Source organism: Oryctolagus cuniculus, chromosome 17 (genome assembly GCF_051225735.1).
Source record: "Oryctolagus cuniculus isolate XC-2025 breed Fujian yellow rabbit chromosome 17, ASM5122573v1, whole genome shotgun sequence".
In the NCBI taxonomy this organism is placed as follows: domain Eukaryota; kingdom Metazoa; phylum Chordata; class Mammalia; order Lagomorpha; family Leporidae; genus Oryctolagus; species Oryctolagus cuniculus.
The window spans coordinates 33,177,964-33,193,835 of NC_142883.1; the positions used below are offsets into that span (position 1 = coordinate 33,177,964).

The 15,872-nt window shown below is 57.0% G+C and overlaps 1 long non-coding RNA gene across 1 annotated transcript in view; it reads right to left on the reverse strand.

The window, feature by feature from the left end:
- Nucleotides 1-546: 546 nt before the first annotated feature.
- Nucleotides 547-15,872, reverse strand: part of LOC138846143 (uncharacterized) — a 94,955-nt gene continuing 79,629 nt past the window's right edge. Inside the window, exon 3 of the long non-coding RNA XR_016224426.1 lies at nt 547-756. This is a non-coding gene — a long non-coding RNA (uncharacterized LOC138846143). The remainder of the gene's footprint in view (nt 757-15,872) is intronic.

Below are 15,872 nucleotides of genomic sequence, written 5' to 3' on the forward strand. Positions count from 1 at the left end.
CTCTGTCTCCAGATCCCAGCTTTCTGCTATTGCTCCCTGGGAGACAGCAGGTGATGGCTCCAGTTCTTGGGTTCCTACCACCCACAGTGGAAAGCCTGGAATTCAGTTCCCGGCTACCAGCTTGGGCCCAGTCCAGTCCTGGCCATTGAGGCCACCTGGGGAGTGGCCAGTGGAGGACACCTCTGTCTGTCTCTCTGCCAAACAGGAGCCTAAGCAGGGGTGTGTGGGCTCTGACGGAGTCACCAGACCCCCTCGCAAGCTTGCAGCAGGCTCCATGAGAATAAGGAGCAGGACCCACGTCGCCTTGCGCAGTCACAGGCTTGCCATTACGAGCACCTGCTGCTTTCTCACATATTAGAAGAACTAGGAAAAAACTGGTAACATGCTTCAAACTGTTTCAAAGGGATACTTTAATGATAGTATATGTTTACAGCCATGGAAAACAAACAAATTATGCCTGGCAAATAGGAAGCCGGTACGCTAAGGGGCACACGTTTCAGAGGTGGGTGTTTCCAGACTTCCCACGAAGAACAGGCCTGCATTGTGTTGGGAAAACAACCTAAAAGTGTTTATTTCGGGAAAGACGAAGAAGAAAAGGAGGGAGGGGGAGGGGGGAGGAGGGAGGAGGGCCAGAGACGCGACCCCACATACGTGCAGCCAGAGGAGCCTGTCTTCGGAGGCGTTCCTGTCCACAGACACAGAAGGAAGACGCTCGGGGGCAGTGACAGAACCTCGGCCAGGCATCTTGCAGGGCTCCTAGAGAGGGGAACAGAGCTGAGTTATTGACAGCCCGTATTCTGGTGTTTAGAAGAAAACGAAACATCAGACCCGGGGAGTGACAGTCTGGCCAGATGGAGGCCAATCGCTGGCGAGCTGCCGAGAGTGAGGCCCCACAGACCGGCACGCGGGGCTCCCAGAAGCCAGGCTGAGTCCACCCCACCGAGCCCCCCTCCCGGAGGCATTGCGACCAAGGAGGGGTCCTGGGAGTGAGACATTGGTCAATGTGCTCAGGCCCAGAGAAGGCAGGTGCTGCCAGCCCGGTGAGACCGGCTCCCAGGCCCCCGCCTGCTCGGCAGCCGTCTCTGGCAACTCCAGGCTGAGTCCTTGACCTCAGGCCCTTCCCCAGCAACTGGCGTGAAGCAGAATGGAAGACGTGCTTATCAAATTTGCAGTTGACACAAAGCCGGAGGGATTGTTAATAGAAAGGAAGGTAGGAGCAAGATTCAAAACCAGCTTGACAGGTTGAAATAATGGGCTGGGAGCATGCAAAAGGGATCAATGTAAATTCCTGCGTTTAGGTTTTTAAAAAATGTTCCATACACATCAGACGCGGGGAAGAAGGCGCAGACGCAGAGAAGAAAGCTGGGCAGAGGCCTCCTTCGAGAGGAAGAAGAAAGGAAAGAAAATGGCGTTTACAAAGTGACCCGGACGCTGCACGGGATGCCGCAAATGCTGGCGGCACCATCGCGGAGTCCATTTCACAGATGGCAAAACTGAGGCTTGCTGATGTGATTGAGTTGTTCGTATCAAGCTATTGGGGGAATCATATTAAGCTAACTACAAACGTGTGGAGTCAGAATTAAATTCAGGTTTTTCTGAATTAGGGTTAGGGTTAATGTCCCCAGGGCTAATGTCCTGTCCCTCCCCTGCCCCAGGAGATAAATCCTTGATTAATCTAAGCTAATCCCAGGAATTCCTTCTCCCCACCAGGAATGGGTTTGAAAATGGCTCATCATCCAATTTTGGCCAAGGAGATGCTGGAGGAGAATATGTTGGGAAAGTGTTCCCCTCCTGCTTAGCAAGTGTTGGGACAGCCGCTTAGCCTAGTGGGTGAGACCGGTTAGGGTGCCTGGGTTGTACTTCAGAGCATCTGGGATCACCTCCTGGCTCCAGGTTCTGATTCCAGCTTCTTGCTGATGCAGACCCTGGGAGGCACCACAGAGGCCTCAAATAGCTGTGTTCCTGCCACCCACGTGGGAGACCTGGGTTGAGTTCCTGGCTCCTGGCTTCAGCCCTGGCCCAGCCCCAACCATCACAGACTTGTAGGGGCTGAACCCAGGGATGAGCCCACTCTCTCTCTCTCTCAAATCTATAACGTTTTCTTAAAAAGAATCCCAGAAACACCTCCACCTGCCCCTCTTCCACTCCCAAGTGTTGTTAGAATGTGAAGTCTGGAACGGCGGCAGCCGTGTGTGTACCTGGAGGAATCTGGCATTAGATGATCAGCCACACACCAAGGATCTAGGGTGGCGAGATGGCACCGTCTGAGGCCACCCCACTTTAGGACGTCTCTTAACTGTTCCAGCCCCTTCTGCTTGGGTGTTTGGTCACGTTTCCAGACCTGGGGCGTCCCCTCCACTGGCCCCCACCCAGCCAAGCATGTCGGTTCATGTCCTAGGGTCAGTGGAGACCACGGTGAGGAAGGCAGGCAAGAAGCTTGCTCCCTGGAGCTTAGGTTCTGCCAAGTTCAAGTTCTTCATGATCAAGGCCTTCCTACCTTTCCAGCCTCATCACCTGCCACTCCCGTGCCTTTGCACCTGCTGCCTCTGCCTCTGTCACCCGGCCACCAGCTCCCCTTTGGAACTTTGCCCTCTACCTCCCCCGGTGGGAGTGGGTCGCGCCTTCTCCTTTGCCCTGGACCTCAGGATTTTTGTTGAATGGATAAATGAAACATTTGGGAAAAGGGAGAGTTGGGCCAGAAGACAGGAGGCCCTCGGGCCTGAAAAGGAGGACGCCCCCTGAGGGGCGACCTGCTCGGACGACTGCAGGGATCTTATTTGCAAGCTTAAAACTCCTGCCCAGCATTAGTTGTTGAGTGTGAACAGTCACACAGTCGCTCCCCCTGCCACGCAGGGGCGGCGGCCCCTCTGTCTGATCAAGGGCTGTCGGGAGTGATTGATGGGCTCCCGCCGGACAGCAAGCCCCACTCTCCTCCTGACAGCACGAGTGATCGCCGAGCGGAAACTGACCCCGGCTGACACCCTCAGCTTAAAATATCTCTGTTTCTCTGCAGCCCAGATAAAGTAGCTGTCGCACTAACAGGAAGGGCTCCCCTCGGGGGGCTGCTGGCGAGGAAGGGACTGGCGAGGAGGGAGCCCCTGATGTCAGGCTCCGCTGGAGGCTACACGGAGAGGACCCCAAGACACTGGCCCTGGACGAGCTGTCTGCAGGGACTGCTGTGTGTCCGGCCTCTCAAGCCGGGCAGGAGGACCGGATGCCGGCACCTGCACTGGGAAGCACTGTGTGCATGGAGGGGCCGGCGGTGCTGGGTTCGGTTTAGACCAACAAGAGCTGGCGCTGTGGTGTCGCGGGTTAAGCTGCTGCCTGCAGTGCCCACATCCCACATGGGCACCAGTTCGAGTCCCAGCTGCTCTACTTCCGATTCAGTTCTCGGCTAAAAGCAGTGGGAGATGGCCCAAGTGCTTGCTTGGGCCCCTGCCACCCATATGGGAGACTCGGATGGAGTTCCAGACTCCTGGCCGTCCCACCATTTGGGGAGTGAACCAGTAGATGGAAGATCTCTTTCTCTCTCTCTCTCTCTCTCTCTCTCTCTCTCTCTCTCTGTGTGTGTGTGTGTGTGTGTATGTGTGTGTGTGTGTCTCTCTCCCCCCATATATATATATATATGTATATATATTTGCCTTTCAAATAAATAAATAATATATAGATTTTAAAAACTATACCAAGAGTAACCTAGGGACACTCAAAGGATGCACCGATCCTGCTATGGCGGTGGACTGGGGCACCCCATGTGTGAGGGGTTGAACTATGTCCCCCAGAGCTGGCACACTGCAGGCCTAGCTCTCAGGGTCTCAGAGTGTGCCTTTATTTGGAAAGAGGGTCGTGGCTGGTAAGGTGTTACTGGCAGGCCTTCCCCCGATGTGCCGGAGCCATTATAAGAGAGAAGATGGCCGGCGCCGCGGCTCACTAGGCTAATCCTCCGCTTGTGGCGCCGGCACACCGGGTTCTAGTCCCGGTCGGGGCGCTGGATTCTGTCCCAGTTGCCCCTCTTCCAGGCCAGCTCTCTGCTGTGGCCAGGGAGTACAGTGGAGGATGGCCCAAGTACTTGGGCCCTGCACCCTCACGGGAGACCAGGAGAAGCACCTGGCTCCTGGCTTCGGATCCAGCGCAGTGCGCCGGCCGTGGCGGCCATTGGAGGGTGAACCAACGGCAAAGGAAGACCTTTCTCTCTGTCTCTCTCTCTCACTGTCCACTCTGCCTGTTAAAAAAAAAAAAAAAGAAGAAGAAGAAGAGAGAAGACAACAAGGCAGAAGCTGAGGCCACAGCTCCCCGTGAGGGACACACGGATGGGCAGCTGCCTGGAGCTGGGAGGAGCGAGGAAGGGCTCTCCACCCAGGTTCCAAGGGAGCAAGGACAGAGCAGCCGGGGCGTCAGTATTTGGGACATCAGCCACATGGCACGGTAGGCAGAGCAGGTGTATTATCCCCACGGGAGGGACGGTGAAGCCGAGGCCCCTGTGGGAGAACGCGATCCTATCTGAACCCAGTGTGTGCTGCTTTGCTGCAGCAGCCCTAAGAAACTGACCCGCCGAGCTTGGCAACAGTGGGCGTGCTCGCTCAGGAAGAGACCCTGCAGACAGGGAACCTGCCACAAGTCGTGGCACATGGAGCGTGCAGGACAGGAAGATGCTGTGGCTAGCAAAGGGCAGGGGGCTCAGGACGCTCTCCTGCCCTCACTGGCCCTGGTGTCAGATCAGAATACCGCCTCCTCGCCGGGGAGTAGCTGAGAGGTCATGGTGAACAGGAACTGGGCAGCCGTCAGGGTGGCCCAGGAAGGGGCATGGGCGGGACTGGCCTCGGACACTCTGGCCCCGGGTGGCAGGAGGAAGAGGGAAATTCAGTCTGTGAGCCAGACAGTGGGGACTTCTGAATCCACGGGTAGCCAGCTTGTCTGCGGCTTCTGTGTGTGCCCTGAGCTGCCCCCCGCCCCGTGCCCTGGGTCCATTAATATGTGTCACCCCTCTGCAAGTCTGTCTGACTCGCACAGGACCCCGTAAATATTTGTTGACTCCGTGAAGAAGTAAGATCCTGGAGAGAGGGACCCAGCTGGGGGGGAGGGGGCGGAGCTTGAGAGAAAAAAATCCCAGGCCAGGACCACCTAGGGTGGAGCCTCAGTCCCGGGCACCCCCAGGCTCTGCAGGCTGCCCGGGAGCCACAGGCAGATTGCAGCCAGACAGAGCCTCCCTGTCTCCAGGCCAGGCCTCACCGTCTGCACTGCAGATGGCCTGAGTTCCCAGCATGCCTTCTGCCCCGCGCCCTTCCCCAGGTTCACGGCCTCCCTGACCTCAGCACCAGGGTCTCTAGGGATGTATCCACAGGGAGCTGGGTCGGCCCGGAAGCCTGGGAGTGGGGCTGGGCCGGCGGCTGGGCGGAGCTAACGAGGACAAGGGCAGCCAGGGCCCGCCAGACGCGCAGCCGGCAGGCCTGTCGCGGGCCCTGCGCGGCCTCCTGCGACGGGGACGCACGCGAGGCTGTAATTATAGCTTGTCACTCACGCGCCTTCCCCGGGAGACGCCAGGCCTGCGGAGGAAATGAAACTCTGGCTTCAGATGGCTCCTTCGGTGTGTCGGGAAACTTCAAACTCACACACAGTAATATCCGGAACTGCGGCAGGCTGCCTCCTGGTGGGGCTCGGCGTGGCCCCTGCCCCATGCAGGGCCCCGCAGTGAGCTCACTCCCGCCATGGGCTGCGATAGCCCCCACAAGAGGCAGCTCCAGGCTGCCCATCCTGACAGGATGCACAGTGACTGGCTCAAGGTCACCCCGCAAGGGGGACGGCAGAGCTGTGGGCGGGGCTCCGCTGTGGGCTCTTCTGTCTCTATGGAGGCGGCCCCCCGGGGCAAAGCCCCCAGGCCGCCGCCATCAGACGGCTGATCCCCTCTTGCTGTCTGCTTAGGCGCTCTGGCGGTGTAAATGGCCCCACAAGGTGCTCACGCCAGCCCCCGTGAACTGCTCATGGTCAGGATCCACACTTTCCTTTCAAGGTCACGCAGCTGGAACCGGACTTGCGCCCAGACCACCCCACGTCAGAGCCCCACGTGCTTTCCCTATACCCGGTCCCTAGATAACAGGGCGGAAGACCCTGAGCTGGGTCTGTGCAGAGGCCCTGGTGCTCTGGCGGGGTTGGCCGTGGGGGTGGGGTGCGGCCCGCTGAGTTCCGGTGGGCAGGTTCACATCCTCTGCTCCCAGGCCTTGGTTTTCAACCTGCAGAATGGACTCAGGTTAGGCTCTGAAGGGGCTTGGAGCTGATACGACCCAGAGCAGCAGGAGGCACGCAGAGCCCTTCCCAGCTGCTGGGCCAAACCCACTGCAGCCTCGGGGCAGCTTCCCAGAGCCACCAACGCCACACACACACACACGCACACGCACAGGCACGTGGCAGGAGGCAGCTTTGCACTTCCTCAGCCTCCGGGCACATCGCACAGGAACAGGTCCCTTAGGCCTGGGAGCCTCAGCTTCCTCACCTGCCCCCCTGCAGGAGCAGGAGCGGGAGCAGGGTCCCAGGTGCCCTAAAGTGTGTGGGTGTAGACAGGCCTGGTGAGGTGGTGGGCAGGGTTGAGGAGGAGCTCTCCGGCCCATGGCTGGGTCTCCCACTTCCGGTGAGTCTGGCCCCTGGACTGTGAGCTCCACCAGCACTTCTCAGTTTCTAGCCTTGTAGGTAACTAGAGGCTGGCAGGGGCTGGAGTCAGCTGTACCTCTCCCCCTGGGAAGGCTGGGCTCTGGCTAGCAGGTTCCTGCTCAGGACAGAAGGCTCCAGGCATTCCACACACCTCCCACCCGTCAGTGCACTGCTCCTGTCCCAAGGCGGGAGTGCTCCGAGGAGCCCCGGGGCAAGTAGGGGGAGAGATGGCGGGGTCTCCAGGGTGGGAGAGCAGGGTCTCTGCAGCCTGGGGTCTGGGGCAGCCGTGTTGCCAGTGCCGACAGCCTTTGAGGAGGAAGCTGAGACTCTTGGCAGGGGCTGCAGACCGGGGCTGCTCTGCCCACGGGGGTGGAGGCGAACAAGGAGGGGCTGGGCCCACCTCTGAGTGGGACCCTCAGGGGCCATGGAGCACGGGAAGGGAGGGAAGCAGCAGGGCTGCCTGCCCCCATGCGGGAACGGCACGCAGCTCGTGCGGTCACCACTCCGCCAGGCGGCCTTGACTCCGGTTCACCCGCCAAGGGAGCTGCACTTGTCCCCAGCAGCTCAGACTACGGAGGTCCCCACCCTTGTCTGACAGAGGCGGGGATCTTCCCCAAGGGCACACAGTGCTAGTCACCAGAGACCCAGTCCACTGCATGGCCGCAGGCTGCGAGAAGGAGGTGGCATCCAAACAGGAGGTGAGAAAACACCATCTCCAAGCCCGGGTGAGCAACAGCCAACTTGGCCTCCGGCAGGGAGACCGAGGGCTCCAACTGTCCCCTGTCTTGTCCATCTCGCACTGAGCCTCAGTTTGAGCTTCTCTCATGTCCCCACCGTGGCCATGGCTGCTTCTGAGCTGAGGGAAGCAGGCAGCAGGCCAGGGCGAGGCCAGAAACTCCTGGAAGCACAGAGTTGCGCACACGTGCACGCTGGGGCCGGTGTCCACGCTCGTGGATACAAGGACAGCGAGCAGGTGTCTGTGTGCAACGTGCAGCTGGAAGAACCCACTCTTGACAAGCTGCCACGGGGCTTTCCAAGGCATCCCCCGGGCCCAGGGCTGGCAGACCTAGACAGAGGGGCTTGTTGCTCCGCCTCGGGCAGAAGACAGGAAGACGCATCCGCCGGGACTGGCTGGCAGAAGCCCTGCAGCTCCCACAGCCTCAGATACCAGCACTTCTGACAGCTGTCCCCAAGGCCCAGGCGAGCCACCTCTGCAGCTAAGCTAAGCCACTCTGTCACTGCAGGAGGGGTGCAGGCCCAGGATGGACAGAGGGAAAGCACTCTGGGGAAAACAGGAGCCTGTCTTCCGGTCCTTGCACGCCTCTCCCACAAACTTGCCCTTCACTAACTGTGTACTGCACGGGGCTGACTGCAAGGGAGCATCGGTGCAGGTGCAGGTGGGACAAAGGCGCGGGGGCCTGGACAGGAAGGGGAGGAAGTCCAAGAAAGCTTTGGCAAGAGCTGAGTCTGACAAGAAGGGGTGAGTGGGTAGATCAGAGGGGTGTGACCCAAGGGAGGGACAGGGGAGTGAGCCAGGCAGGAACTGGGGAACGGCATGCTGGCCTTACTGGGGCGAGCTCAGAGGGTGTGGCCAGGAACGGCAGAAATCGAGGCTGGGGAGGAGGTGGGGCTCGGGCTGCGGAGCCTGGATGAGCTTCCGGGATGACGCACAGCGCGATGAGCACAGCCTATGGTCCCTGCTTGGAGCATCCTCCTTGGGCCTTCCCCCTTTGGAGGGTGCTGCCTCTTTCCCGGCCGTGTGCTGCCAAAGGTACCCCAGGGCTCACACTGTCCTGTGGCCCTGTCCAATGTCCCCCTCAGCCCCGGAAGCCCAGTGCATGCAGCTTGGCTCTCTCCCACCCACCACCCTCAGCCAGGGCAGCTGCAATGACGCCCCCTCGCTAAGGGCTCCTAGGGGGCACCTGAGCCTGGAGCTGGCAGGGGAGAGCTGTGTGAACAGGGCACTCTCAGAAGTCAGCTCATACACCTGGGACTGGCGGCTGTCTCAGAGCACCCCGTGCCCAAGAAGCACAGGGCCACTCCTCTCTCTCTTGACTGACAGGCACTGAAGGAGACAGATCCGAGGGCCCCGATGGGATTGTCCACTCCAATCCCATTCATTCTTCCCTGCACCTGCTTACGTGTGGCCCGCCTCAACCCCTTGCGAAAGCTCCTCCTTGGATCCCAGTCTCTGACACTCACCCCTCTCCTCTCCTCACCTGCCCCAGCACCTGAGGACATGATCACATTTGGCCTTGCTTCCCACAGGAAGGAACCATTTCTGGTAGGAGGTGGGGATGGGCTAGCAAGCCCAGGACCCCATTTGTACGAGAGGAACACTGGAGAGTAGCACCAGGCCAGTAATGGTGGAGGCTGGTGTGCCGCTCCACGCCACCTGCGCGAGCCCCAGGTTCTCCCACAGACTCTGTTTCTGCAGCTGTTCAGGCGACCACTGCACTAGCACCTCACTGCGTCATGGCAGTGCAACCTCCGACAGCCACGCTGGGCCCTGCACCAGGCTTTAGGAGAGAACGGCTCACCGACAGGGTCCTGGAGGCAGAGCAGTGTCCACGGTGGGGCCGTGCAGGAAGCAGCCATGCCAAAGACGGACAGAAAGCTACGGAGGTACCGCTGCAAACCCTAACTGGGTCCGAGGCTAGCGTTCCAGTCCCGTCCTCGGAGGCATTGGGGTTGGAAGATTTGCAGGTAATGTTCCTTCACTACTGGGGGAGAGAAGGGAGACACTAGTGTACACACACACTCACACACACATACACACACGCACACACACAAATTCACACACACACGCACACATTCACACACACACATTCATTCACACACTCACACACACAAATTCACACACTCACTCAAATTCACACACACACCACACATATTCACACACACACATTCACACACTCACACACACACACATTCACACACACACACCCTGCCCACACATAGTGCTCTTGCTTCCACTCTTTTTACAATCTCTTTCGTTTTTCATTTTTCTTTTTAATTAAAAAATATGTATTTATTTACTTAGTTGAAAGGCAGAGTTACAGAGAGACAGGGAGAGAGAGAGAGAGATCTTCCATCTGGTGGTTCACTCCCCAAATGGCTGGGGCTGGGCCAGGCCAAAGCCAGGAGCCAGGAGCTTCTTCCAGGTCTCCTACATGGGTGCAGGGCCCAAGCACTTGGACCATCTTCTGGTGCTTTCCCATGGGCATCAGGAGGGAACTGGATCGGAAGCAGAGCAACCAGGACTTGAACCAGCGCCCAAATGGGATGCCAACACCACAGGCGAAGGCTTTACCTGCTGCACCACAGCGTTCAGCACTGGTCCCTTTACAGATACCTCTAGCCTCTCTCAATCTCACTTTCTTCACTTGTGAAATGCAGGTGACAATTGAGTACAACAGTGACTTTGAATCAGGACTTTGGGGGTCCGTGTTGTGGTGTAGCAGGTAAAGCTGCCGCCTGCGACGCCAGCATCCCATGTGGGCACTGATTCAAGTCTTGGCTGCTCCAATTCCCACCAGCTCCCTGCCAATTCACCTGGGAAAGCAGTGGAAGATGGCCCAAGTGCCTGGGTCCCTGCACCCCCATGGGAGACCCGGATGAAGCTCCTGCCTTTGGCCTGACCCAGCGCCTGCTGTTGTGGCCATCTGGGGAATGAACCAGAGGATGGAAGATCTCTCTTTCTGCCTTCTCTGTCTCTCTGTAACTCTTCCTCTTATTTAAATAAAACAAAAAAAGAATTACCCCAAAATGAGACCTAGTACCACGACAGCTATTCCCCACGCCTCCTCCTTCCCCTCCAGCCCCGGCAACCACCCTGCCCACTTCCGGTCTCCACGGAGTCACCCGTGCAAGACACCGCAGATAAGCAGAAGGCCTGACCTCCCAGGGCTGACTCCCTGACTTGACAGTGATTTCACGGTTCGTCCGTGTGGCAGTACATGTAGCCACACGTCATTCCTTCCTGCAGCTGACTCATAGGCCGTCTTCAGATGTGCCGCAGGTTGCTTGCACATCCACCTGCCGATGGGACGGGTCTGCCTTTTGGTTATCGTGGAGAGAGCTGCAATGCCATTCACGTAAGGTGCTTGACAGCCGCTCTCAATTCCTCTGGGTCTACACCCAAAAAAGAATGGCTGGGTCATGTGACAAGTCCACGTCTGACTATCAGAGGAACCCCGTTTCCCTTGTTCTTAAAACATATTCGCAGGGTGGTGCTGTTTTGGGTCAGTGCCCGGAAGCCCTAGCGACAGCGACCTCATGCACGGTGCAACCCCAGTGAGTGGCTTCTGTCGCTCTCCTTTTGTTCCTGAATCCCATAACCATTGACCGCGCCCAGGATCAGGAGTTATGTGGGATGCTAGATAGACATATGGATGGAGAAGATGTAAAGTATCTATAAAACGTATGTCTATATTTTTATGGACATGGAAATGCATCCCCAGGGCCCCTTCCCGCTCACACTTCGCAATGGTTCCCTCCTGCCTCTGGGCTGGTGTGTCCTTCACAGGCAGAAGACAAAGGGCCTGCTCTCCTCCCCCAAGCCCGGCTCCCCAGGAGGCTGCGGGCTCACGGCCCCCCACCCGAATCAGTTCAGACCACCTATTTCAGATCTGTCGGCTCTTATAAACGTAGCCGCGTACCCGCAAAGTGAGATAAAATGGCACTGTGATTAGTGTGTGTGTGCGTGCGAATGCTTATGTGTTCCCGTCCCGTTCCTTCTGTAAAGATTAATACATCAGAGCAAACACTTGCGAAAGGAAGAATAAAAACACCCCACAACCGGGTCCAATTCTCCAGACATTCAATAACCAAATGTCACCCACATGGTAGGCAATAAAATAAAGATATATGCTCAGCAGAGGCAACATAAACATGATGTATATTTTGAAGTTGGAAAACAGAACAGTGACATAAAAATAACACCCGGTGGCAAATTCAGGAAAGAGACTTTTTTAGAACGTGGCATTCCTTGGGGCTGCTACTCCTGAAATATCGCAGCGTCTCCAACAGCAAGCAGGTTGACTTACATCTGACAGGAGCCCCTCGTGTGATGAGGGCCTGGGAATTCTCGCCAGCACTCCCACGCCAAGGCAGCACCTGTCTCTGCCTCCCCACCGCCCGCCTCGGGCTGCTGGCTCCACGCCCTTGGCGGCTCCAGAATCCTGCACTTTTCAGGGTCCTTCACAGGCGTGAGTCCCTCTGATCTCTGCAGCCCACCTCTGAGGCTGCCAAGTGTCACTATCACCATTTTAAATGTATGCACGTATTATTGTATTTTAAAGGCAGAGACAAATAGATATCTTCCATCTGGTGGTTCACTCCCTAAATATTTGCCCACGACAGCCAGGGTTGGGCCAGGCAAAAGCCAGGAGCCAGGAACTCAATCTATGTCTCCCACATGGGTGGGTGGCAGGAACCCGAGTATTTGAGCCATCTTCCGCTGCCTCCCAGGGTGTGCGTTAGCGGGCAGCTAGAATCAAAAGTAGAGCCAGGACCCGGAACTCGGATATGGAACGCAGGTGCCCCACGTGGTATCTTAACTGCTACGCCAAACACCAACCTTTATTATTTCCACTTTATAGATGAGGAAACAGAGACCTTAAAGTGGTCTCAGAGGGGCTGGCGTTGTGGCGCAGTGGGTTAATCCTCTGCCTGCAGCGCCAGCATCCAATATGGGCACAGGTTCACGGCCCGGCTGCTTCTCTTCCGATCCAGCTCTCTGCTGTGACCTGGGAATGCAGTAGAAGATGGCCCAAGTCCTTGGGCCCCTGCACCCACGTGGGAGACCTGGAAGAAGCTCCAGGCTCCTGGCTTCAGATGGGCCCAGCTCCAACCATTGTGGCCATTTGGGGAGGGAACCAGTGGATGGAAGACCTCTTTCTCTTTCTCCCCCTCTCTCTTTCTGTAACTTTACCTCTCAAATAAACAAATCTTTAATACACACACACACACACACACACACACACACCTTTTGCAAGTCTTCATGTCTGAGAGTCTAATTAGACAATGGAAGTCTGATCGTTTAAGTGAAGTGAGGCCTCAAGGTGAAACCCCCAGGGCTGAAATGAATGGATAGAAAAGAGCTTCCAATTATGTGTCCCCAGGAAAGTCACTCGGCCTCTCTGAGTTTGAACAGAGTGCATCTAGATGTACCATACGTGCTGTCTGGCTCCGAGAGGCTGTCCGTGTGTCTAGAACAAAACTCAGCATTGCTCCTGGAAAGCCCTGCGTGGCCCTCAGAGGGGTCAGTGAAGGACCCACGGTGGGCTGCTGATCCCCATGTGTTCCTGGGAGAGGGTCCTGTCTCAGGAGCACAAGCCTGGACACGGGTTCCGCATCAGCCACCAACTCACTGGCCACCTTGAGCTTCTCCTCTGCTCAGCGAGGAATCTGGACTCCATGATGTTGAGAGATCAATGTCACATCCAGGGCTACCCTGGCTACCTGGCACGCTGTGTGGGGACAAACAAAAATGAATCTGCATCCAACGCAAGAGAAAAAAAAAGGGCTGGGATTGATTAGTGATGTCTGCCACAGGTGAGGCTGGAGGCAGGTGGGCGGGGAATTTCCGCCCCTGGAGTAGATCCTCTAAGTTCTTTCCGAACCTGACACCCATCCTCTGTGAGCAGCACACAGAAAACTGGGAGAATCAGAGTTCCCGGTGCACAGGAAGCAGAACTTGGCTTGTTCAACTGTTTTTATATTATCCATGGCTTGAGTTTGAATAATCTGTCCCCTGATACCACTGTATTTCAGAAATTGCTACCTAAGGCAAATTCTCCACTTTTAAACTCATTTCCTGAGTGGGTCTTTTTAAGCCCCACATTAAATATTGATCTGCCCTGGAGAGATCTAATTTATTTAGTGGAGACATGTTTGACTCCAGCAGAACTGTCAAACCCAGAAACAGGGCCATACCCCTCCTGAAGCAATAACCGTCCAGGATGGTGACAGACGAGCCAAGGACACTGCGATCAGCCTCTCCCCGCTCTCTGAGTCTCGGGGACGGAACCTGCCTTCCCGGTCTCACCCCAGACTGGCGGAGCTGCTCTGACAACCTTGCCTGTGGGGCTGGATGTGAGAAAGCCGAGCTGTCCCCCGCACAGGCCACACGGTCCCCTACTGCGGCTCCGAGTCCTGCTGGCCCAGCCAGGGGCAACACAGGAACCTCTTCCGCTTGGCTCCCAGTGTGTGCTGTTTCTGGGTGCGGCGCTGCTGCCCTCTGACTGCACACTCTGTAACCCCCTCCCTCGATTCCGGAGTCTGCCTCAGGAACACGGACCCCCGTTTTAAACCTCGGCCTCAAGGAGGCACATTGGTGGTCTCCTAGAGGAATCCCCCCTGCTTGTGCTTGTTAGCATGACTCCAGTGAGGGGGTGGGAAGGGAGGGGAGAGAGGGAGAGAGAGAGAGAGAGAGAGAGGGAGAGAGGGAGAGAGAGAGGGATAGAGGGAAGGAGAGAGTTGGAGAGGGAGAGAGGGAGTCAGAGAGGGAGAGAGAGAGACGGAGAGGGAGAGAGGGAGAGAGAGAGATGGAGAGGAAGAGAGGGAGACAGAGAGGGAGATAGGGAGACGGAGAGGGAGAGAGGGAGACAGAGAGGGATAGAGGGAGGGAGAGAGTCGGAGAGGGAGAGAGGGAGTCAGAGAGGGAGAGAGAGAGACGGAGCGAGGAAGAGAGGGGAAGAAGAGAGAGAGAGGAGGGATTCAGCCTGCCACCAGCAGAGGATAAAGCCCCATACCCCACACAACCAGCATAGTGTACAGGGTGGATGGGGAGATTCTGAATCCCGATCTGGCCTCTGCCTTGGGCACAGAGTCCCTCGCTTCCACCCCTTTGACTCTGGCTTGATCCTGCCTTATTTCCGTGATCACCAGTCTTCCAAGTGCAAATGCCAGGCTTCCCTTCTGGGTTGCTGACAACATCTGTTTGGGGCCCAGCAAACCGGAGTCCCTGAAGCAAGGAACACAGCCGATCTTGGGTTAGGGACCACAGTGCAATTAAGCATCACAGTTAATTATCCTGCCGTACCTGCGTCCCCTCCAGTAGCTCACCCAACAACGCTGCGAGCCAATGTCATTCCCTCATGAGCAGGATGGGGACACTGAGGCTCTGGGTTTGCAGCCACCGCTCACACATCACTAATTAAAGCCAAACAGCATTGGAGACATGTTCCTAAGTCCCACTCGCTGGGTTTCGAATGTTCGATAGCCATGCCTGGCTCAGGGAGACAACAGAACTGTATGTAGGACGATCTGTCATGTCATTGCCGAATGCCCCCCTGGTCAGCGCTGTGAGGGATACAGTAACACCCATGCAGAAACGGAAATGGGCTCTCCTTTCTCTCCTGCTGCAGCAGGAATTCAAAAGGAAGGGGCTGGGTGGGCAAGGGGCAGCCTTTGGGAGGGCACGGCAGAGACAATCCCCGCGGCCGCCTCCTGGCCACCCGGCAGCTGTCACCGGCTCCTCGCGTCTCCTGCTGTGCGCCCCGGGAGGGATCTCCTAGGGCTGGCAGAGCCCCCTCCTGTGTCTCAGGAGAAGGGCTGTGAAGCGCACCATTTGGGCCCAATGCTTTATACCTATTGTTAAGCTCCTGGCACTTCTCGCCAAGACGGTGGAGGTCGAGCAAGGTCACAGCTCTGTGGTTTGATCCAGTCGACAAATGTGACACACCTATTCAGGTGAGTCTCTGGGGCACTTCTGACATGTGTAACCTAAGCAGTGTCTGGATCTCATGTGATTCCAGAATGTCTACAAACTAAAAACCATTTAAAAGAACTCCCGTCCTGAGGCTGGGGCTGTGGTGCAGCCGGTTGAGCGGTTGCCTGCAATGCTGGCATCCCATATGAGCAGCAGTTCAAGTCCCGACAGCTCTGCTTCTGATCCAGCTCCCTGCTAATGTGCCTGGGGAAGCAGTGGAAGATGGCTCAAGTGCTTGGGTCCCTGCACTCATGTGGGAGACCTGGAGAAAGCTCCAGGCTTTGGTTCTGCCCAGCCCCGGCCATTGTGGCCATTTGGGAAGTGAACCAGCAGATAGAATATCTCTTGCTGTCTCTCTGTAACTCTGCTTTTTCAAATACATAAAAATATCTTTTTTAAGAAAGGCAGAAGCAGAGAGAGAAAGAGACAGAGGTCTTTCATTTGCTGTTTCACTCCCAAGATGGCTGCAACAGCTGGAGCTGGGCTGATCCAAAACCAGGAGCTTTTTCCAGGTCTC